This window comes from Panthera onca, chromosome A1, assembly GCF_046562875.1.
Source record: "Panthera onca isolate mPanOnc1 chromosome A1, mPanOnc1 haplotype 2, whole genome shotgun sequence".
Classification (NCBI taxonomy): domain Eukaryota; kingdom Metazoa; phylum Chordata; class Mammalia; order Carnivora; family Felidae; genus Panthera; species Panthera onca.
In genome coordinates, this window is record NC_138339.1 from 85660954 (window position 1) to 85685953 (window position 25000).

General features: G+C 37.5%; 1 long non-coding RNA gene and 1 pseudogene across 8 annotated transcripts in view; one reads left to right on the plus strand and one right to left on the minus strand.

Moving 5' to 3' along the window:
* LOC132681176 (uncharacterized) overlaps positions 1-25000 on the minus strand; it is a 233327-nt gene that overhangs the window by 113460 nt on the left and 94867 nt on the right. For 6 of the 8 annotated variants that reach the window (XR_013556072.2, XR_013556082.2, XR_013556071.2 and 3 more), the window contains one exon: positions 963-1091. This is a non-coding gene — a long non-coding RNA (uncharacterized LOC132681176). Of the gene's footprint in view, positions 1-420; positions 1092-25000 lie in introns of those variants that run through there. The other 2 variants (XR_013556074.2, XR_013556073.2) reach the window with 2 other exon arrangements.
* On the plus strand, positions 7077-11173 carry LOC132680392 (cytochrome c pseudogene; annotated as a pseudogene).

The following is a 25000-nucleotide window of genomic DNA, read 5'->3' on the forward strand; positions in this document are numbered from 1 at the left end:
GATATATGGTCCTATCTACCCGTTGATTTACTATTCTCTTCCAAAGTCTAACAGCTCGGGAAGCTGTTCTTGCTTTTGGACATCTTTGGAATTAGCAAACAAGAATAATTTGTGGTAATAAAAATGTTAATTTACATGGCAATGAAAGCTGAAAAAAATATCTTAAGTGTTAGTAGCTGCAGCTACTTTTAAGTGCAAATAAAAGATGGCATTGTGAAATAAAATCACAGAAGACCTGGAGTTTTCCCCTCTGTATCCACATATGATCAAGGCATCTGTAATACCAAAACCACATACCTCAGTACATGATCATTCCTTCCATACAACCATGAAAAATCCGGAATACACAAAGTATTCCCCTTTATTAAATGCAAGCATACATTGCACAAATTTCTTTGTTCTTTAAAAAAAATGGCAAGGTAGTTTAAAGTGATTTTATTAATATTTATAAATCTTTTCAACTCGACATAAGCTAATAAAAATCAACCCCAGCTCCTACTCCTCAACTATATTATGCATTTAGGATTGGCTACAATGCAGTAACACTCAACCACCAAATCTCAGTGGACAAAACTATAATTTCTGGCTCATGCTATGTTTCCCAAACAGATCCACAGACAGTCATTTAGGGACTCAGTGACTCAGGGACCCATGCTACAGACTCCACATAGGTCACCAGAGAGTCACTGAGGGAGCCCAGTTTATAGAGGTTCTCCCATCTTATGTGTGCACCATCTGGAATGTGTAGCCTCCTGAGACGCCACAGAAGGGGAAGAGAGAGCTGCAGGTCCCGAGCCAGTGATTACATGACAAAATTACAAGTCTCTTGTGCTCATAGCCCATTGGCCAGAACTAGTTACATGGCCCTTCCCAATTGCAAGGCTGAGGGAAAACATAATCCTTCTGTGTGCCTGGAAGGAGAAAAATATGATATGGATGAGCTTAAGAAGTCTAAAACTTACATATTTTTAAAGAACGAAAAATGTCCAAATTTATTACAGGCAACTCTACTTGATTCTCCTTGTAGAATCTTGAATGCCACATTACTTCCTCTGGAACTTATAATGTTATGCATTTACAGAGAAAGTGACCTGTATGACAATAAATAAGTTAAGGTTAACAACCGATTCCATTATTTAAGCTGCAATACGTATTTAAGTAAGAGAAAGCAGATAGTCTGCCTATAGGTTAAGCTAATGAAAGTGCTTGTCTTTAAATTTTTTAAACCTTATTCCCTTTGGCAAAGTAATTAAAATAATTTAAGATAAAATGTTTCATTTTGGTGCCCAGTCATTCCAATTCTGGCTTGTTGAAGCATAAACACAGATTTTAAGCACAAAAATATTAATAAGTCTAAGATTCCAATATTTCCATTTAATAGCAGAGTGAGTTGAGCTTTTTCAAACTTGTTAAAGCTCCACACTGTTACCATGTCCACCAGCCAGACCAGGTGCTGTTATTGTAGTTCCCAGTGGGCAGGATCAAGAGCTCCTGGGTTGAGCTGGTTGCCCAAGGCCCACCCAATGCTGATGGGGAGAGGAATATGAGAGCTCATTCATTCATTCATTCAACAAAAAAACTATTGAATGTCTATGATGCACCAGGCATTTGCCATACTCTGAGAATACAGCAATAACTGAAATAAGCTAACCGCCCCCCCCCAAAAAAAACTCTTCTTTCTTAGACTTCACATACTAGTGAGAGAGGAGGACAAACAAGATTAAGGGGAGCCATAGAACAAGCAAGCAAACAAATGAGAAAGATAATTCCATGTAATGATAAATGCTATGAAAATAAGTCAAATAAAAGGATAGAGACAGGAGTGGAGTTTGGAGTACTTTGGAGTAGATGGTCAGAAAAGATCTCTGAGAAAAAAAAAAAAAGAAAAGAAAAGATCTCTGAGGATATGACATTTGAGCTGAGAGAAGGAAGGTATGAAGGAGCCAGGACAGAGAACTTTGTGTTAAAGAAAACCTAAAGGCAAATCTTAAGGCAAGAAAAAGCTTGGCATAATACAAGAAAACCACCAGCGTCACAGGGGTAGGAAATGAAGAAGACTGGTAGATGGGCCAAATCAAGACAGGATCAGAGAAAAATAAGAAAAGAGTCCCCAGATTTTCAAACCATTAATGTAGTGTAGAACAGAAAATTTCATGCAGTGATTAACAGTTGTTATTAAACAAGTTCAGTAGGGTTGCTAGGACAATGTAAAAACTCATCCTCCAATTCCAAAAAGCATTCTGTAAGAGGTTTAAGTAGTTAAAATCACTGAGTGATCAGAATAAACTTCAGGGCTGTAAAGGATTGGGAGAGTAAAAGACTGAGTCTGTCTTGAGAACTCTATAATTGAATGCAAAAAGCAGAGGATATGTCACTTAAAAATGAATCAAGGACTTTTGAAAACAAAATGTAACTAAGTGCAAATTAACATGAGACAAATTATATCTCAAGTGCAAAAGCTAGAGTCAGAAACAAGCGAATTGGTAACAAAAAGAGTGAATTTTAGAGTTTTGAAGTAGAGGCCAGATAAAAGATTTGCTTCTGGAAGGCTTGAAAAGTATCAAAGACATACCATGCAGAGAAAAATAAGTGTGCTAAGTGTGAAAAGATGTTAGTGTTTTGCCACATAACAAGCCATCATCATAAAATCTAGTAGCTTAAGCCAATTTATTACACTCTCTCACAGTTCTATGAATTGACTGAGCTCTGCTGGTGGTGCTTACTTGGGTTCTCCTATACAACTGGAGTAAGACAACGGCTAAGGCTCAGCTGAGCTGCTCATTAAGATGGCAACTGATGCTGGCTCTTGGAGAGACCTCAGTTGGAGTGTTCACCTGGAGTGCCTACAAGTGTTCTTCCCATGTTGCTGGGCTTCATATAGCAGCAGCTAATTTCTAAAACAGAATGTCTCATAAGCAAGCATTACAATAGAACAAAGCAGAAGAAGTAAAGCGTATCACCTAGCCTCAGAAGTCCTATAAAGTCATTTTCATTTGCAGGGGTCCCAGGGTGGCTCCGTCAGTTGAGTGTCTGACTCCTGATTCCAGTTCAGGTCATGATCCCAGGGTTGAGGGATTGAGCCCCATGTTGGAGTCCATGCAGGCACGGAGACTGATTAAGATTTTCTCTGTCTCTCCTTCTGCCCCTCTACCCCACTCACATGCTCAATTTCTCTCTAAAACTTAAAAAAAATCATTTTCAGTGTAGTCTGTTGGTAAAAAAAAGCACTAAGTTCAGTCCAGATTCAAAGGGAAGGAAATTAGACTCTACTCTTTGACATAAGTAGGAGCATGTCTAATTGTGTAAAGAGGAACAGAATTCAGAAGAGCTTTTTTTTTTTTTTTTTTTTTTTTTTTTTTTTTTTTTTTTTACTATTTATCACAGTCTACCCTTGGGCCACCTAAATTCATGCCTCTCCCACTAACTCTCAACACTTCCAACATTTTTGTCCCATTGTATCATCAGACTCAGACTCCAAGATCTTGTGGTCTGAGTCAGGTCCAGGTACAGTTGTGCTGTGTTTCCCTGGGTTTGGTTCCTCATGTATGGTTGCTGTCAATCTGAAGACTGTTAAAGAGAAAAATGGCTGCCACCATATACACCCCACACACTGATTAGAAAGCACAGAATAACTAAAATAGATACTCCCCTTCACAAATGGACAAAATGGGAAGCACACAGCAGGTCCGCAGCAGTTTTGAAATCCATTTGAGTGTGTTGCCAGTTTCTTGTTAACAGTCATGCTTCCTGGGATTGTCTCACTGGAGCTTTGACTGCTCCTTCAAAGACGTTGGCTCTGCCCTCTGAATCATGCTATGCCCCTGAGAATGCCATCCTTGTAACTAAGTAGTTGTATTCAGCCTAGTTAAGGGAATAAAACCTTTTCATTTTATACTATCTCATCCTTCTCCTACCAAGCTTATGTAATTCCTTTAAAATCTTTGTGTGCTTCCTGTGTGTCAAATCATAATCCACTTCATTCAGCAAAAGTTATACTGCACTTTCTTTCCAAACAATACTGGCTCTAAGCAACAAGGTCCCGTGGGACAATGACGTTAAGATACTTTGAAGCATTGTTGCCTGGTTGAAAATATCTAAGAGTCATACCCTTAAGATCCTTCAGGGCCTTTATTTTCTAGCAGAGAAAGCATACCAGAGTATTCTTAGAATACCTGGTAAGCACACTCTTAAGTTCTTCTCAGGTCACAACAAAGGGTCTCACAGGCATACTCTAGAGTTCTTCATTTGTACTACCCTAGATTTGATCTTTGCTTGGATGTCAACACTGACTGAGAATCTTGCTGGGAGACACTGAAGATGAAAAACTATTTTTTTAACACAAGAAACCCTGAATACTACACATTTCCTCTAATTTTGCTTAAAAAAAATTCCTTAAATTCTCCCAATTCTATTCCAAACAGTTTCTTCTTGAGTTCATCTCTCTCTTCTCATTTTGTCTTTTCACCAACAAAAATGCATACACACACAAAAACCTATTTGGCAATATCTAAGTCTATTCAGCCAGATTCATAAGTTCATTAGGTACATATATCAGAACATAATAGCTACTGCTTCAATTTTTCCCCCCAAATCTCATTCATATATATTTCTCTTTTGGAAACCCTAATCCAAAACCATGCAGAGAAAAGAAAAGTGGGAAAGAGACCAAGAGTAGTTGACACAGTGCAAAACCATAGCAGTTGCAGAAGCAGTAAAAATTATTTTCCTCCTTTTGCTATAAGCTTATCCCTTTTTTTCCACAAACACTGTAAAAATTAAAAGAAAATATAAAAATCTTCATATTCCATAACAAATTGTGATTTTATTTAACATGTCAATAATTTTAGGGAAGAAAAAACTATGAACAGTTGCTGCAATACAGAGTCTCTTAGCATCTTCTTGTGCATATGGAAGACTCTTCCCCTTACCTCTTCTTATCCCTCAGGTCTGACTGCCCTCCAGTCAGAAATCCTTCATTAGTTATTGTTCTGTTTATATAATCATAAAATGTGCTTTGCAAAAGAAATTTAATCAAAACATAAAAGCAAAATGAACCAAAAATCATTAGAAATTCAAAGCTGCAACATCCACTATTAACACTTTACTGCCCAGTGCCCACAATTATTTTAATGTGTACACACACACGTACACACTTTTACATCCTTCAGGGTAATTTTTACTGTAAACTTTTATTAACTTTTTTATTAACTTTTTTAAATTAACTTTTTATTAACTGCTTCTTTCTTGTATGTTTGTTTTTCTTGTCTTTGCTCTACCTTTCTTTAAATCATCATATCTCCATTGAGGTCATCAATGTTAGTAACCTAGAATTTAGTTTTCTGTGGCTTTCACCCTGTGTGTGTGTGTGTGTGTGTGTGTGTGTGTGTGCGCGCGCGCACACGTGCACGCATGTATGTGTGTATGTTCACATGGCTTACCATGATTTATCTTTACTTTTGGAAAACCTCTCCAACTAAGTTCCTCGAAAAGTTGAAAATAGAACTACCCCATAATCCAGCAATTGCACTACTAGGTATTTACCCAAAGGATACAAAAATATTAATTCAAAGGGATACATGCACCCCAGTATTTATAGGAGCATTATCTACAATAGCCAAATTATGGAAACAGCCCAAGTGCCCATTGACTGATAAATGGATAAAGAAGATATGGTATATAAACAACGGAATATTAGCCATAAAAAAAGAAATCTTGGCATTTGCAACAACATGAATGGAGCTAGAGAGTATTATGCTACGCGAAATAAGTCAGTCAGAGAAAGACAAATACCATATGATTTCACTCATGTGTAGAATTTAAGAAACAAAACAAATGAGCAAAGGAAAAGAAAGAGAGGGAGGCAAGCCATGAAATAGACTCTTAACCTTAGAGAACAAAACGATGGTTATCAGAGGGGAGGTCAGTGGGGGGAGAGTGAAATAAGTGATGGGGATTAAGGAGTGCACTTGTAATGGGCACTGGATATTATATGGAAGTGTTGAATCACCATATTGTACACCTGAAACTTATATTATACTGTATGTTAACTAAATGGAATTTAAATTTTAAAAAGAGGAGGAAGGGAAGGGAAGGGAAGGGAAGGGAAGGGAAGGGAAGGGAGGAAGGAAGGCAGGAAGGCAGAATGAAAGAAAGAAAGAAAGAAAGAAAGAAAGAAAGAAAGAAAGAAAGAAAGAGGGAAGGAGGAAGGAAGGAAGGAAAAAGGAAAGAAAGGAAAATAAAGGAAAAGAGAAAAGGAAAAGAAAAGAAAAGAGAAGAAAAGAAGGGAGGGAAGAAGGAAATCTCACCAACTTAACTGATAGAAGGTAGAAAATTAACTTATTTCAATGAATTTGTAATGCATAAATCCTTACCCCTGTTGGGTTTTGTATCTTGTATATGATAAAAGGAATAAAGAGCCCATTTTTACACTCTGCCAAATGAATAGCTAATTGTATGAAAACTACTTACTACATAAAAAATTTGTTCCCATAAAATTTCCATATATTAAATCCCTTATATACTAACTTGAGCTTCTTTTTTTTCCTTCCAGTATATATTTCTGGTACCATACTAATACCATATTGTTTATTAATAATAGATTAATATTTTAATATCTGTTAAAACAAATTTATTCCCACTGTTCATCTTTTACTAACATTTTTGGCTAACCATGTTGTTCATTCTTTCACATTTAAATGGTATAATTTTGTCCAAAGTGTTTTAAAAATATTGGGATTCTAGCTGGAGTTGTATCAAGTGTATGTATGAATCTGGTATTACTGACATTTTATATTATTGAGTCTTCCCAGCCAAGAGAATGGTGTCTCTCAGATTGGTTAAAGGATTTCAACAGATTTTATAGTTTTCTTCATGTAGGTATAGCTTCCTTCTTTATAAGTTTATCTCTAATATTTCATAGTTTTCCTACTTAATGTGGTAATGAAGAGCAAACAAGTCTAAGTCATAAACTGAATTTTTTAGCTCTTGGATAATTACCATGAGCCATGACCAAGTTCTTAAATGAGAATTATATGAAAGACCTAAGCTAGTGAGATCCCTGCATTAACAAAGACAAGATGACAGGACAATCCCAGTTGTTGACCCATTGCAACATCAGGCCAGCAAAAGGTATGAGCGAATCATAGCAAATCCACGGCCACTAACAGATACACACACACACACACACACACACACACACACACACACACACAAAGCATAGTATTTACCCCATGGGTTTGATTGGAACATTTTACAAGGAGTAATTTTATTTAAAAAAAAATATATTACTTACATAGTTTAATGGTTTAAAATGAAAGGCTGACTATAAAATTTACATATTTACATTTCACACAATCTTCAGCAAACTGCCTCTGTCTTAATTAGAAATCACAAGTAACTTTAGTAATAAAAGAAAATGTTGGTTCTCCACCTTGGATATCAACTTCACAATTTTTAAAAATCTCATTCTAAAAGTCAAAAATGCAATCATTTTCATTTGGAAGATTCTATAATCAAGAATTAATACTAATCTTTTGAGAGACAGTCCAAATGGGAAGAACAGTGCATGAATTTTACTGCCTGTTCTTTCTGGTAATTAGTCTGTAGCTGAATAGTTTCAATCAAGATGTTTTTGATTTTCATGGTATCTAAATACCATCTTTTCTTTTGATATTTTATTATAGCATTTTAGAGTTAGGATGAACTTAAGAGTCTGTATCCCAGACATTTAAGTTCTACTTGATTTTATTATGTAGCTTTCCAATAAACATGCCATCCAACCAAAGTTGTATTAAGGAGCAGGAGCAGGTAGGCGCTGGACAGCCAGAATGCCAGTCCATAATGAACACCAAAAGTTCCTTAAATAAATTGAAAATATGGCACCAGTCAACAGAAGTTTTATACATTACTCCTTACATAACTGTCAAATTATTAGTGAATCCTGATTCCATTTAGTTCCTCGTTCCAAAAACCTATTTTTTCTGGAATATATGTATATATTCAAAATATTTTTTCTGTATACTTCTATTCAGAAAAATATATTAACATTATTCATAATCCCTACTGCCTTTAATGGAGAACGGATCCTTTCAATTGACAGACCTTTTAGTAGCTCTGTGAAAAAAAAAAATCTCCCTCATTATAATCGCCTCAGACACACTTGAGGGAAATCTCATGTGGTAGACAGAGGCAGTGGTGAAATTCAAAATTTTTACTAACCAGTATAGCAAAGACATCAGCTAACCAGAGTGTCTGTCTCAGGGAAAAAAAAAAAAAAATAAGACGACTATACATCCGTCTATACCTTTCTCTCTCTAGATTAAACATTCTGGTGACTTTCAAAACGGACTTCATTATGATGGTTTCAAATCCTCTCCTAGTGCAGGTCATTCTCTCCCTCTCCCCAAAGCCACAGCCCTCACCGGTGAAGACACATGTGCTCCCACCAGCAGGAAACACAACTGCACTACCACCTCTCCCCCATTCTCTATACCATAATTTTTAAAGGGTTAAAAATTATCCTTTTTTGGCAGCTCATCATCCTATGGCTTTATGAGTTATATTTCTGTAAACAGTCTTTTAATATTACCTTATTACATTCAAAGTTTGTGTCAAAATACTTAATTAGAAAAACAGACACCTATTTGATGACTCTAAGAGGGAACCTGCCAAAGTCATTTTTCCCTCTATCCCGAAATACATGAATCAGAATACCCTTATGTGTAATATATTTATAACTGCTTAAATTAAAAATTGCTCAAAAGAAGCGTTTTTATACTTACCAATTTAATGAACATTTCCATAACTGTGAGAAGCATCTTTTATACCAATGTTTAATTCACACATCAGTAAGCACTAATGATAAGTGTATCACCATATCAACTTCTGGCAGTTAGGTATGTCAGTGACAGGCATCATAAAATTAAATAGATAACTAATATTCAAAGAGACTGCAATAAAAATATATTGTGGTAATTACCCATGTCGAAAGTGAAGAGTTTTAATCAAACCATTTTCTTGGGTGACCATATTTTCATTTAAATACGAGTTTAAGAAATCACAGAGAAAGTTGCTGCTTTCAACACCAAATGCAAATTTAATTAGTGCCTTTTTACTGCAATTAATACTGCAGTTATACTCAGCATTCTTTACATCAGCAAAGATAAGTTCTTTCTGGCTTTTCTCTCTCCACCTCACTCTTTCCCTGTTAGGTTTCTGACTAATGTTTGGCAACAGAGAAGAGTGTTTATTTTGCTTGAAAACAAAACCGTTACCATTCCTAATGTCCCAGAGATTTCCTCATGACTAGACAGAATGGATATCTGAAGAGACTTCCAATTCCCTCTATTGCTTATGTTGTTGCTTTTAACAGATTCTGAAAGATGCCATCAGTTTTGTATGATAGTAGCTTCCTACTGCAGGCTCATTGAAAACTTGCTCTCCATTAGAGCTCTATTTATGTGAGAATATAAACCTCCTTTTGTCCTCCTATTGAAACTGGATTTTCAGAAACAAACAGTTTTCTTTGAATAGTACTTCATAATTTTCTGGCTACATTTATATCCTCTGGTATTTGCGAGAGGTGATAATTATGAGCATTAAATCAATATGTACTAGTTTATTGAATTAACCAAGATGATAAAGAAGAATCTTTACTCATGCCCTAATACCATAAAATAGTATAACAAAAAGTTATTAGGGGTGCTTGGGTGGCTAACTTGGTTAAGCATCCGACTTTCAGTTTCACCTCAGGTCATGATCTGGTGGTTCATGAGTTTGAGCCCCACATTGGGCTCCATGCTGATAACTCAGAGTCTGTTTGTGATTTTCTCTCTCCCTCTCTCTCTCTCTCTCTGCCTCTCCCCTGCTCGCTCTCTCTCTCTCTCTCTCTCTCTCTCAAAATAAATAAATAAACTTTTAAAAAATACATAATAGTAAAATGAAATAGCAATGGACTGGAAATGAGAAGACTTGAATTCGAATTCTGATGCCCCTACTTATTTTACAAGCTGTGGGATCATGTACACAATTCTTAAACTCTATAAGCCTTCCTTTCATTATTTACAAAATGGTGGTGAATCTGTTGGCAAAACTGGATGTAGCATGTGAGAGAAAACAGGAGGTCAAGGATGAGTAAACAAATTAAAGGATGATTTTGCTATTTATGAAGATAAGGACGATGGCAGGAAAACAAGGGAAAAAATAGGGTTATTTTGATGTGTTAAATTTGAAATATCTATATTATACAAGCCAAGAGAGCAAGTAGGCAGTTCAATATACAAATCTAGAGTTCAAGGAAAGTATCTGAACCAAAGATACAAACGTTACTCATATATTAATAGTTACTTCCACTTACTATGCACCAAACAATGCAACAGATCCTATAGGTAAGTAATTTATTCCTCGAGACAAACTTGAGTTCACAGTGAGTATTATTATCATAATTATTGTTATTTTCTAACACTTAACACATTATCTGGTTATGTACGTAAGCTACCAAAATGTTTTTTGAATGAATGTTCAGCTTACAGGTGAGGAATTCAAGACTCAGAAAAGAAACTTAACCACATCTAGTAAGTGGCAGAACCAGAATTTGAAATTAAATTTGTCTTGAGTAGACAGTGGGACGTCCGGCTTACAAGCCGTCACCTTCATTTCGCACACGTCAAAAGAGCAATTTTTAAATGGACGATGTTGAGAAGGCAAGATGATTTTTGTTCAGAAGTGTGCCCAGTGCCATACCACGGAAAAGGGAGAGAAGCACAGTCTGGGCCAAACCTCCATGGTTTATTTGGGCAAAAGACAGGTCAGGCCCCTGGATTTTCATACACAGGTGCCAACAAGAACAAAGGCATCACCTGGAGAGAGGAGACACCGATGGAGTATTTGGATAATCCCAGAAAGTACATGCCTGGAATAAAAATGATCTTTGCTGGCATTAAGAAGGCAAGGGAAAGAGCAGACTTGATAGCTTATCTCAAAAAAAAAAAAAAAAAAAAAAGCTACGAAGGAGCAACAGTTGGCCTCTGCCTTATTTATTATAAAACTACAGCAACAAAAAAATGTCTGATGACTTCTTTCATGTGTCCTGTATTTAAATTGATCTCATACACCAGAATTCAGACCATGAACGGCTGAGAGAATACTTTTTTTGGACAGTGCTGATTTAAGTAATATTGGCTTGTAGTTAAAACATATGACCAGCTTTTTGAACTCTGATAGTGATTCTGGTTCAGCAAGTGCTGTCACTGTTTTCCCCTTCTGAAGATATGACTGGAATTGATGAGCAACGTTCAGCTTTTCACACAGACGGTAAATGTCATCTCTAAACCTATAGGAGATTAGTTTTATATTTAGATTTATATAAGTGGTTATATTAATATATTTAAATACTGAGGAAATTCCTTCACTGTCTCAGAGAACAGCAAGACTCCGTTGTGTTTCAAGTTGCGTTTGTTAGCCTCTTAAAGGCAAGGGCTGATGATAAGCTGCCAATGTCCACTTTATCTTTTTGGTATTAACTATACCAGTTTAATTAAAATTCCCTACATCTAAAGAGTTGCCTTTTGCTTAACGAAAGGCATTTTAGTATGGTTTATGTACAATATTAAATACAGAATATTTAACATTTCTCACATTTTTATAGGTGATCTATAAGGTCAGAGGTTTTTAAGATTCAGTGTGGCAAGATACAGCAGCAAACTTGGCTTCCAAATGCTTTACTTAATCAGACCAAGTTATAATTTAGGATTGTCTTCTAAACACCTATTCAAAAACCCAATGGTAGAATGACCATGTATGTATGATTGATAATAATGCTTTTGCCAACTCATCAGAAGGATTAAAATACAAAAGATATATTATCAGCACAAATTTGTAAATTATGTGAAAAGGCTTAGGATAATTAAAAACAAAATCACAGATCATTTAAAAAAAAGTTGTCTTCAATTCCAAATGATTATTCTTACCCTTACTGCAGAGGTCATATCAGCCACCAAGCAACTTCAGACTCACTAGTTTATTTAATGCACACAATAAACATTTCAGGTAGGGGCAGATGAGAGACCAACACTCAGAGAAGCTGAGTGGCTTGACAATGTTATGCATCTGTTCACTATGCCAGGACTCTCTATCACCCATAGCTAAAGATAATCACATAAGTTGACCATGAAAAACCTTCTAATATAAGGATACTTTGGTACACTAATTATAGAAAACCTTCTACTCCTTGCCTTTTTGAAGGCTGGTTCTGAGGTTTTAGTACACACTATAGTCAGTGAGACTTTAAAACATTTTATCATGCAAAATGTAGCAAAATAATCTATTACAATAACCATCTGTGATTTCTTTTGGCTTCTTTGAAGACCCAAAAAGAATGAGAGATGTTTTTCTCTTCCACCTACCAGACAGCAAATGGACATTAGAGTGCTGGAGGTCTGGAGATTCTCTTGCCAAAGGGGAAAGTTAATGGGCTCCATTCAGAAATGCTTCTGCATAGGGGAGCCTGGGTGGCTCAGTCACTTAAGCTTCTGACTTCAGCTCAGGTCATGATCTCATGGCTCATGAGTTTGAGCTCCACGTCCGGTTCTCTGTGCTGACAGCTCAGAGCCTGGAGCCTGCTTTGGATTCTGTGTCTCCTTCTCTCTCTGTTCCTCCCCGGCTTGTACTCTGTCTCTCTCTCATTCTCTATAAATTAAACATACATTAAAAAAAATTTTTTTTCAAAGAAATGCTTCTGCTTACAGAGGCCATAGACTCTGGTGAGGGGCCTAGGGATGACAGCTCTATCTGAGAGCATGAGGATATTTTCTCTGAGCCTGGAAAAATAAAAGGTATTGGGGATGTATGAGGGGTAGAGACCTCTCTTTTTTTGCACATAGTGCCTTGGATGAGGCGGAAGGTTTTGGGATGGACTTTGGGAGCTAAGATAGTGGCTCTTCACTCTGCCTAGAACCTTCTCCCCCCAAATATTCATGTGGCTGGTTCCTCACTTTATCCAGGACTCTATTCACAGGTCATGAGCTTCTGAAAGGCCTTCCTGATCACTCAAAATTAGTCCCTCCTGACCTTCTCTCTTTTTTGTCCTTTATTACTTTCCAGTTCTAACGTCAACCTGAAATTTTATAACATACATGTTGTACCTATGTATTTATATATTTATTTATGTAGAGGCTTATTGTTCTTCTCCCCCACCAAAATTTATGCCCTTTGAAGGCAGGGATTTGGGGTTGTTTTTTTTTTCAACATTACATAATACACGGTAAGGTATCAATAAATACTTGTTATGTGATAAATTTCCCATATACCTTGAAAGGACATGAAGCATTAAAATGTAATTTTTAGGGCCCCCCAAAATTTAACTTTTTGGAATTTTCAAATTTTTTATTAAATATTGTGTGTGTGTGTGTGTGTGCGTGTGTTTCTTATACATGTTAGGTACAAAGAATAAAAAGAGCAACCACGTATCACTGAAGAATTGGCTGAAGACTTGGAACTTTTCAATCTCTTCAAGGCCCCTTGTGAGCCCCTTCCTTATTCCACAGGGAATCACTGCCATGGATTTTTGTGTACTTTTCATCCACTTGCTTTTCTTCATAATTCTGAATGTTTATATCCCTTTAAAAATATTTTATTTTGCCTATTTTTAACTTTATATAAATGAATCATACCCTATGTATTTTCAACTTGTTTCTTTGCCTCAATATATTTGAACGAACTCAGACTGCTGCTTTTAGCCATGGTCCCTTCATTTGTATCTCTTCATAGTATTCCATTGTATGAAAAACACAGCATAGTCATCGAGTGTTCTGTTGCAGGATGTTCACGTTTTTCCCAATTTTTTGTTACTACAGACAACATGGCTATGAAATGCTTGTACACATCTCCCATACACATGTTCAAGAGTTTCTCTGATCTATATGCCATAGAGATGAATTTGGGCATTATAGGTATGTGTTTACTGAACTTCATAAGATAACACCAAATTATCTTCCAAAGTAGGTGTATGCAGAGCTATTGTTCAGCTAGTACACACCAATGTGGATTCGCCAGCTTTTAGAATATTGAAATAATTTCCACCCTTAAGAAATACTTGCTCCCCTGAGGGCCCCCTATAATTTCCATGACCATAGGATGACTAAACCATCTTGGTTTGCCTGGAGCTGAGAGAGTTTCTGAGACAAAGGATGTTCAGGGTTTTGTGTGTGTGTGTATGTGTGTGTGTGTGTGCGTGTGTGTGTGTGTGTGTGTGTGTGTGTGTGTGTGTGTTTGATTTTATGTCTATTTATTCTTAAGAGAGAGAGAGACAGAGTGAGCAGGGGAGGGGAAGAGAGAGAGGGAGACACAGAATCTGAAGCAGGCTCCAGGCTCTGAGCTGTCAGCACAGAGCCCGACGCAGGGCTTGAACTCATTAGCTGTGAGATCATGACCTAGGCCAAAGACGGATGCTTAACCGACTGAGCCACCTAGGTGCCTCAAGGATGTTCAGTTTTAAACCAGAAAAGTTCCCAGCAAACCGGGACAAGCTGGTTACCCTACCTGGGCCTCCTAGGCATCAAAGACCATCCTTCAATTCAGTAACTAAAGGGTAATAATGCCTGACATTGGTTAAATATTATGACTGTTGTTTGTTGTTGCACCTGCTTATACTCCCAATAACAGATTATGTGTTTCATTTCTCCCTCTCTTTGCCATCACCTGTTATAGTCCTAATGTTTCATTTTTATTATCCAGCAGTATAAAATATATTCTCATTTTAATATTTTCATTTTCTTAATGTGATGGATCATCTTTTCATAGGATAACTGGCTATTCATGTGTGTTTACAAAAGTGTTTCACCATGGCAGAGAGGGGCTGATATGACCAGGCTAAGTAAATGGCTCCAGGCTGTTCAAAAATTTCATTTTCAATAGTCTTTTAAACACCAAAGCTTTGGAGGGGCTCCTGGGTGGCTCATTCAGTTGAGCATCGACCTCTAGATTTCAGCTCAGGTCATGATCCCAGGATCATGGAATCAAGCCCCACGTCAAGCTCCATGCTGAGCGTGGAGCCTGCTTGAGATTCTCTCTCTTTCTCCCTCTGACTCTCTCTCTCTCTCTCTCTCTCTCTTTAAAAATAAAAAAAAAATAAGAAATAAAAAACAAAGTTTTAGAAAAATTCTCTGTCCCAGCCTTACTTAGAGTGACGTGGCTCTGCATCTCCAAATTGGCCATAGTTTGCACCCTAAGCAACCATCACAATGGCAAGAAAAGGTAAACTGATAACCAAAAGCCCTTTCTTCCTTTTTTCACATTGTGTAGGCCACCTGAGCATCCTGTACCATAGTAAAAAAGAAGAGAGTGACAAATTATGGCTAATATTAAATACCTAGCCAAAGCAAGGTGGATAATTAATACATGGATTTTATTTTACTTAGAAACATACAGCAGTATGGTACTGTTGCTCCTTCATCTTGTGAGCCATATTTACACTCCCCGCACTAAACTCCTGTGACCACCAAAATAAACACAGTAGAATCTGCTCTAAATGTGTAATCCATACAATTATATGTCCAAAGTCAGGATGATAACTAGTACAGTCTTGAAAGGAAAAGCAAATGTAAAGGCAGTCAGAGACTGAAAATGAAATACCATAGTTGGTCCTCTCATCTTTTTAAAATGTTTTATGTCTTGAGGAAAGAGTTAGGCTCAAAGAAGGTAACTGAGAAGGCACCATGGAATTGCTGCAACCCATGTGTGGTCTGAAAACAGTGACAAAACCTGGTTTAAAAAATTTTTGCCCAAGTTCCATGGCTGAGAGGAATAAAGCATGATTTTAACCTTGATAAACAATATTTCTGTGGCTTTTACGTCCTCTCAAATCATACATTCATGATCTGTTATACAGATCTTATATGTGACTTGTATAATAACAGATTTTTTGCTTGCTTTCATGATGTCCTATTTAAAAGAAAAAGAAGGGGCGCCTGGGTGGCTCAGTCGGTTAAGCGTCCGACTTCGGCTCAGGTCACCATCTCGCGGTCCGTGAGTTCGAGCCCCGTGTCGGGCTCTGGGCTGATGACTCAGAGCCTGGAGCCTGCTTCCGATTCTGTGTCTCCCTCTCTCTCTGCCCCTCCCCCATTCATGCTCTGTCTCTCTCTGTCTCAAAAATAAATAAATGTTAAAAAAAATTTTTTTTAATAAAAAAATAAAAAAAAATAAAAGAAAAAGAATTTCTTAGGCAATGTTTATAGTGCATTATTCACAATATTTTGGTACGTAGATAGCGAGAGTGGAGGCAGTAACAGAGCTAGAGTAAGAGAATAAGTGGCTCACAAAACTACTTAGAATAAGCTTACTCCTGAGGAACATAATTTAAGCTTGGAAAAGAACCATCCAACCCCAAATACCTCCTAACTCTTTGTTGCAACGCCTGGACCTCCATCATTTGATCCTAATTATTAGGCCTTAAAATTTTTCAACAAGAGTACCCTACATATTTCTTTTTAAAGGCAACTATTTTCAGAATATGTAACTCAACAATAATACAGCAGGTGAGAAGGAAATGCCAAAGAAGCTGCATCATCCAACACAGAAGTAAAGTTCTTATAATTCCTATAAATGTTCCTTCTGCCCCTACTCAGTGACCGAAGAAGTATGAAGGAATCAAAGGCAAGACCTATCTTCTTTACAGCCCACCCTGATCAATACTAATAATGAGTCATTTCCCTACCAGCCCCATTGCCACTTGTCATAGCCAAGTAATGATCTGTTCTTCACCACTGCATCTTAAGACACCCAGAGGAGCCCAACCAGCATCCGACCATTCATTCACCAAGCCATGAAGATGGAACATCTGGCCTGCATGTTCTAGTTTGTAGGAAATCTTACACTGACTGTCTCATTTCATAAATACAACAAATGTGGGGGGGGGGGGGGGGGTTACTTTTTAAATATTATTTTAAAAATATAACCTATTAACAGAAATAAAATATAAGGAAACAGTTAAGAATCAGAAAACTAGAGGGATGCCTGGGTGGCTCAGTTGGTTAAGCTACTGACTTCGGCTCAGGTCATGATCTCGCAGTTTGTGAGTTCGAGCCCCGCGTCAGGCTCTGTGCTGACAGCTCAGAGCCTGGAGCCTACTTCAGATTCTATGTCTCCCCCTCTCTCTATGCCTCCCCTGCTCACACGCTGTGTCTCTCTGTCTCTCAATAATAAATAAACATTAAAAAATTTAAAAAAAAAAGAGTCAGAAAACTAGAATCAGAAAACGGTTAAGTGTCCGACTCTTGGTTTAGGCTCATGTCATGATCTCACGGCTTCATGGGTTTGAGCCCCGCATTGGGCTTTGCACTGGCAGCTTGGAATTCTCTCTCTTTCCCTGTCTTCCTGCACCTCCACCACTCATGCTGTCTCTGCCTCTCTCAAAATAAATAAACTTTAAAAAAAAATACAAAGGAAAGAAAGAATTAGAAAACTACTTTTTCATTAAAACCTGAATTACTATTCATGTTGAACATCTGAAGAATTTTCATGACTAGCATGTAGCTCATTTACTATTCTGTTATTTTTATATACCATATCTTTTCATTTAAAGAGCTAAATCCAAAGTCATTTGGAGCAGTAAGAGAAATAAGACAAATCTCTACACACATGTAAACATGGAAACTCATGTCTCAAAAGGAAACTCCTTTTCTCTTTAGATGGGCTTTAGATGGGCTGATATTTGGGGGTGGGGCCGAGGCCTTTGGGAGGTAATTAAGTTTAGATGAGGTCATGAAGGTAGTGTCCTCATAATAGAATTAATGCTCATAGAAGAGGAAGAGCTCTCTCTCTGTGTCTTTCCATGTGCACACACTAAGGAGAAGCCGGGTAAGGACATAACCAGAAGACAGCCATGTGCAAACCAGAAAGGGGTCTCTAATCAGACACCAAATCTGCTGGTACCTTGACCTTGGACTTCTCAGCCCCAGACCTGTGAGAAATAATGCTTGTTGTTTCAGCCACACAGTCTATGATATCTTGTTACAGCAGCCCAAGCTAACTAAGACACCATGTTATACAAAGGCAGGAGAATTGTGCAGTTACTAATATCTGTGGTTATAGACACAGAGACACCTACACACACATAGGAAAATAAATGTCCCGCTATTTGAAGGGAGGAGATAAGTCAGGCAATTTATATTTTTTAAAATCAAAAGAATAAACAAAATCACATACATAGGATGAACACGGGGGGGGGGGGGGAATAAAGGATTTGGCATAAATATAATTAGTCATATCAGCAGAGAGAGGTACAGGTTGGTTTTAGTAAACACAGGGTAGTTTTTTAGTGGAAAGTAAATAAGTGCACTGAGGTACTGTACTAATCACATTTGTTCTAACATTGACCTTATAATAATTAAAAATTGATGCTTGCAACATAATACAGCTGTGCAATCATATTTAAACCTAATCATTTCATAGAGAGAGGAAAGTTGTACAAAAAGGTCAAAAACACTTTAATTTCATGACAGTAAATTTACTCTTTATTCCCAAAGTGAAAATGTCTAATTTCTAAAAGAGCAAACCAATAATTACTTATTATAAAGCTATTTTAGTCAATACTTAATTTCTCTATATTGATTAGTGTTTAGACATTTAAAATGTACCCTACAGCAAGAATATGTGTTTACAATACTATTCTCTCTACTGATGTTTGTAAGTATTACAGGTATCGATTTAAGACATGTCTCAAAAATGCCAAACTTAATAGAATCATATAAAATGGAGTTTGATTCTTTCAAAACTGGAATTTAATTTTTAAATGTTTGAATAATAGTGTCCTTAAAGGTCTCTGTATCATGATCATTGTTTCTTCCATTACAAATTTTAATGACGAGTGCTCGATTAAACTGTGTGTTATAAATTCTGCCCCTCTCCCAAAAGTAATATGGAAAGAAAATATAAAAATGATCAACTCTACCACTCACAACTGGAACAAAATGTTTTCTCTTTATTTTATGTACTTCTGATTATAAAATAAGGACTGGGATATTATTCCCCCTTAACTTGCATTCTGTGTAACTTAGAGCTCTTTGCAATAAAACGAAATGATGCTTCATCAGGATGTTACTGGGAGTACCAAGGCAATTTACAAACTTTCTATCATTAAGTCTGAGAACATCACTGTGAGGCAGGTATTAATATAACACTTCTCTCTTGAGGAGTTCAATGCACTTTACATAACTTTACTTTATTAACTCTTCCTCGAGCTGGGCTAAAAGGCTAAGTAAGATACCTAACCATGCACCTCATATCCAATGTGTGCATAAAAATAGAGAAGACTCTATCTGGCAACATACTTTAAATTCGCTTTTACTTCTAATCTGAAATTAAAATTTAAGATAAGGCCAATAGGATCACTCAATATATTTGGCTTTTGTTAATACTGATTTTTTTAACAGGTTTCAATTTCATAAATTTGAAGTCAGAGTTAAACACTTAGAAGATGGTTAATCCTATTAATTCTTAAGCAGTAATTGTTTTGGAAGATGGATGAAATTCAAGGGTAACGGTCAACTTTTCCGCTACTAAAATACATCAGAAATTCCAAAAGCAGAATATGATCCTGCGGACAGTCATCACAACGTCTGTAAGTAAATCTATGCCTTTCTTAGCAAGAGTGCAATGATGCACAAATACAGACACCCAGAAGACAGATAGAAAGTGAAGGGTGGGGCGCCTGGGTGACTCAGTCGGTTGAGCGTCCGACTTCGGCTCAGGTCATGATCTCACAGTTCGTGGGTTCGAGCCCCACATCCGGCTCTGTGCTGACAGCTCAGAGCCCGGAGCCTGCTTCCGATTCTGTGTCTCCCTCTCTCTCTGTCCCTCCCCCACTCACACTCTGTTTCTCTCTCCTTCAAAAATAAATAAACGTTAAAAAAAAATTTTAGGTGAAGGGTACAGAAATACTAATAATAGCTAATAGTGTTTACCAAGTGTCAGCCACTACTTTAATGAACCTACATGTATTAACCCATGTAATTCTCATAATAATTCCCTGAGGAAGGTAATTTTATCCCCATTTGATAGATGAGGAAACTGAGGCTCAGAAAGCTGTGGCTTCCCAAGATTACAAAGTTACTAAGTAGCAGAGCTGGGATACAACCCAAGAAATATGAAATACGGCCAATTATCTAGAAAGGAATAAAGTTGTTCCCAGCGACCCCATCCATGGTATACCCTATCATAGTGTTCCAAGTCCATAATCTTTTTCCATCCAATTGCAACACTTCCCACCTTGAGGTCAACCTCACAATCAATACAGAACAACTGTTCAAGTTTGTGTATTGTGCTTTCAAAATAAGACACCGAGTATTTAGAAAAGGGTACGAGGAGACAGTATAGTATGATCAGGTGTACAGGACTTTAACAAGCTGCCATTAGATAATTTATTTCTACCCAAGCTTCATAAAATGGAGATCATGGAATTCACTTCCTGATGCTGTAGTCAGAATCAAACAGGTTAATATAAAGGGTTTAACACAGAGGCTCACATGTAGTAAGCACTAAGTAAGTGGTTGCTATTATATAAGTTAATATAAAATTATTCACGCCATTCTCAAAACCCTGAAATTCAGAACAATGAAATTTAGCCCATCACAATACTGGTGATAAATTGAACTTAAATGATTGTTTTATCAAATATATGTTCTAGGTATTATGAATGATCTTATTTAATCCTCAGAATAAACCTAAAATTGACATTGGTTATGTCCACTTTTTTTTTAATTTTTTTTTTTTTTTATGAGAGGGAGAGCATGAGCAGGGTAGAGGGGCAGAGAGAGAAGAGAGAGAATCTTAAGCAGGCTCCACACCCAGCGCAGTGCCCGATCTTATGACGGTAAGATCACGACCTGAGCCAAAATCAAGAGTCAGACACTTAACTGGATGAGCCACCCAGGTGGCCCATATGCCCACTTTAGATAGGAAAATAAGCTTAGAGATTTTACTTGCCAACTATCCTGACAGTAGTAATTAAATGATCAATCAGTTACCTAGATGTTTCCCACAAAGCAGGATGAAAACAAATAAGCAGGGAGATTATTTGACAAACTCTTTCCTCTCAAAAACTAATGGAATTGAAAGAGTTCCTGGACTAAAGTTTCACCTTGTTTAGCTTTTCTATAATCAGAGTAAAGCTGCGCCCAAAGAGTAGTCAGAACAGAGATGATAAAGAGAAAAAACACTGCCCCAAAATATATCCTCCATGCCCAGCACATACAAGGTGCTTCTGCTCCTTCCATCAGAGCCACCAAGGAAAACAGCAGGGGCCAAGGTTAGGGCTTTCACAGGGGACAGTGTTAGGGGAAGGCAGGCAAGAACTCTGCGCTCAAGGGCTCAGGCCCCAGCCAAAGGGACTGGGACACTGTAAAGCAGATTTGCCTCAAATTAGCTTCCCCTGAACCCAAAGATCCTGTAGTCTGCTTTTGGTCTAACTCATAGAAATCTGCAGAAAAAGAGAAGATACATTACATCAGTCTTTTTCTAACCTCCCTGAACCTTAACCTACCACTATTCTTTAAATTGGAAATGTCTTAGTTATGCAAAACAAAAATACCTCCTGCTGAATTAGGATACTATTCCCTTTCTCTTAATGCAAATAAAAAAGTTTTGTCATTTCCATAATATCTACTGTATACAGAAAGAAAATTATCATTTTCATTTAAAGAATATGATTCAGAACTGATTATAATATATAATTTATTACTACAATGACTGAAAAAAGCTTGAAGTGAAAGAATGGAATTTCTTCTTTCATTGGCTAACATACAAGCCAATATGGAGGATGTGGTACATATAATGTAATCATATATAAAAACAGTCACAAGCATAATGACACAGGGTTCTCTTACACAAGTGTGAAAAAAAGTGAAAAATAATCAACCCATTGTCAGCAAAACTTTAATTGAAAATATATCCATATTGGGGCACCTGGGTGGCTTGGTCAGTTGAGCGTCTGACTTCAGCTCAGGTCATGATCTCACGGTCCGTGAGTTCGAGCCCCGCGTCGGGCTCTGTGCTGACCGCTCAGAGCCTGGAGCCTGTTTCAGATTCTGTGTCTCCCTCTCTCTCTGCCCCTGCCCTGTTCATGCTCTGTCTCTCTCTGTCTCAAAAATAAATAAACATTAAAAAAAATTAAAAATAAAAAAAAGAAAATATATCCATATTATCTCAAGAATCTCAAAGAGCTTGTGTTCCATTACTAACAGGGAGCATGCAACTTAACCATTTCTGCCACATTTAGAATATATGACCTCTCTCAATAACTCATTCAAACTTCTAATAATTGTCATATAAAAGTCAACCTTTGTTTTTTTTTTACCTATTTTCAGTCACTCATATGATATGACTGAAACACCTAGAATGATTGTGAGCGCAAACAAGGTACTCCAGAAACCCCTTGTTGATGCAATGGTGATTTTAGTCTATTTTCCTGTCCTCTGACCTTAGCAGAGACAGGAGAAATGCTTAGACAGAAACACTGTAGAGATAAGAGGAAGTTGATGAGGGACAAATGCAGAGTAGAACTGAGGAAAACAATGTGGAATGACTCACTGTGCCCAAGTACAGTATGATCCATTTCAGAAGACGCAGTCAGCCACCAACAAAATACGCATTGTAAAACAAAACTTGCTAAAGCATACACTCAGAAAATCAACTACTTCACTGCTTTCCCACTCAATTCCATGCAAATAATTTCCAAACTATCAATCCCTTTCTAACCCTGACCACTTATGTAACTGTAGAGGTGTATTGGGTGATAAGATGGGATATTCTTTCTCCCCAGTTCACTCTGTCCTTCCTCCATGGCTTTACTGCTAGCATGGAAGGCATCTTTGGTACAACCTAGTGAAAAGAATTGTTATGGGCTGCCGTCGTGACCCACTGTCATTTTAGTAGGAGAAGTAATCAAAATTAGTAAGGAAAAACTGTTTACTTGTCTTACAGATTCTTCAGTCTTTTGAATCTAACAACGTATAGAAAAGACCTGACAATGCTCACGCTGGAAGAAGTTAGAGAAGCCTGGGGGAGAGGGTAGAGAACCCACTGGAAAAAGTGAAGTAAGCAACTGGGTAATAGTAGGACTCTCTGGTAATGGAACAGACTTGCTTGTTATCCCCTGCAACAAAGAATCCAACAAAGGGATTAAATTTGGATACCCTGAAAGCACCTCATACTTAAAATTTCTAAAATTAAATTTCCCCGAGAACCAATTTCTGCTGACTTCCTTGTTTGTTAAGGGTACACTTGTTCTCTCAGGCTCCAAACATGAGTCATCCTGCCTCATTCCTCACCCACCCCCACCATATCTAATTAAACACTAACTTGGGTCTGTTTTTCTCTTCGGCACTTTTTTGTAACTTTCTGCTGCTTTCTTTTCCCATTGCTTCAACTCTAATTTAGTTTTGACCTCACACCTGACTCCCTGACTCTTCCAAACATTCTATCCAGCAGGTGGCTTCAGCTTTGAATTTGAGCTCTGCCTTGATTGGGTCACTATTCTTATCACAAATATTCTGGGGGCTCCTGGGGGGTTTAGTCAGTTAGGCATCTGACTTTTGATTTTGGCTCAGTTATGATCTCATGATTCATTCAGCTTTGAATTTGAGCTCTGCCTTGATTGGGTCACTATTCTTATCACAAATATTCTGGGGGCTCCTGGGGGGTTTAGTCAGTTAGGCATCTGACTTTTGATTTCGGCTCAGTTATGATCTCATGATTCATTCATTGGTTCCAGCCCCTTAACAGGCTCCCTGCTGACAGTGTGGAGCCTGCTTGGGATTCTCTCTCTCTCTCCCTGTCTCTCTTCCCCTCAGCTCTCTGTCTCTCAAAATAAAGAATTAAACTTATTTTCTTGAAAAAAGTATTCCAGATCCCCCTTTGTCTGCTGTACAGATACTCCAAGCTACTTCCAAATGCACCCCAAACTGCCTTTCAGTCTTACCTTCTCCTGACTTCCTGGGCACCAGCCATGCTGGCTATAATTCTGCTCCCTACCACACTCTCCTGCCCTGACGCCCCACCGCCATTGCCTTCTCCTGTTATACAGTCTCCCAGCCCCAGCACATTCCAACCACACACACACACACACACACACACACACACACACACACACGTTTTGGTGTCAGCTCAGATGTCTTCCACCCCTGTTAAGTCTCACTTCACCTTCCCACAGATCCCCCAACAGAAGTTTTTCCTGCTGCCTTCATTTTACAGCAAAACATATTGCTTCATACCATCATTATTATTTTTATTCAAGGATCTCAGTTTCCCCACTAGGCTATCTGCCCTTGAAAGGAAGAATCATGTCTTGCTTGTCTTCTTATATCCCTCAGTGAATGGCATACTGCCCCTCACAGACAGAGGGTTCAGGAGCTATTGTATGTGAACAAATACAGAAACAAAATGATTGCTCCATGTACTGTTTTCAAATAGTGCTTTTCAAGCTTTAGAGTGCCATGGAACTACCTGTGATGCTTATCCAGATATTCTGATTCAAAAGATCTGATCTGAGAAGCAAGGATGTATATTTTAAATGCTTTTTAAACTAAAACTCCATTTGTTTCCATGGAAAAGGTGCTGTCTGTGCAATTTATAGTCTGAGATATTGAGATAGATCCCACACTAAACTATCATTCTAAAAAAAAAAAAAGCTTTGTAAAACTGCACACCCCAAATCAACAAAACAATTGACGTGCAATAGTAGTAATAAACACAGATATCATCTGGGGTTAATATTGTTTTAAGGACCAATAATTAGGTCAAATAAATCAAGCAGGGTAATATTTCAGTTGATAGTTTCTACCGAAGATAATTTTCATTCCAAGCAAAAAAACTGTTCACAAATATTTACTATAATGCACTATCAAAAAGTGTACAAAAATAATAACCTCTTTCCTTACAGAAAGGGTTTTGGTTGGCAAAGAAATTTCATTTCCCAAAAATTCAAAAAAAAAGTGACTTTAAGACTATAGAA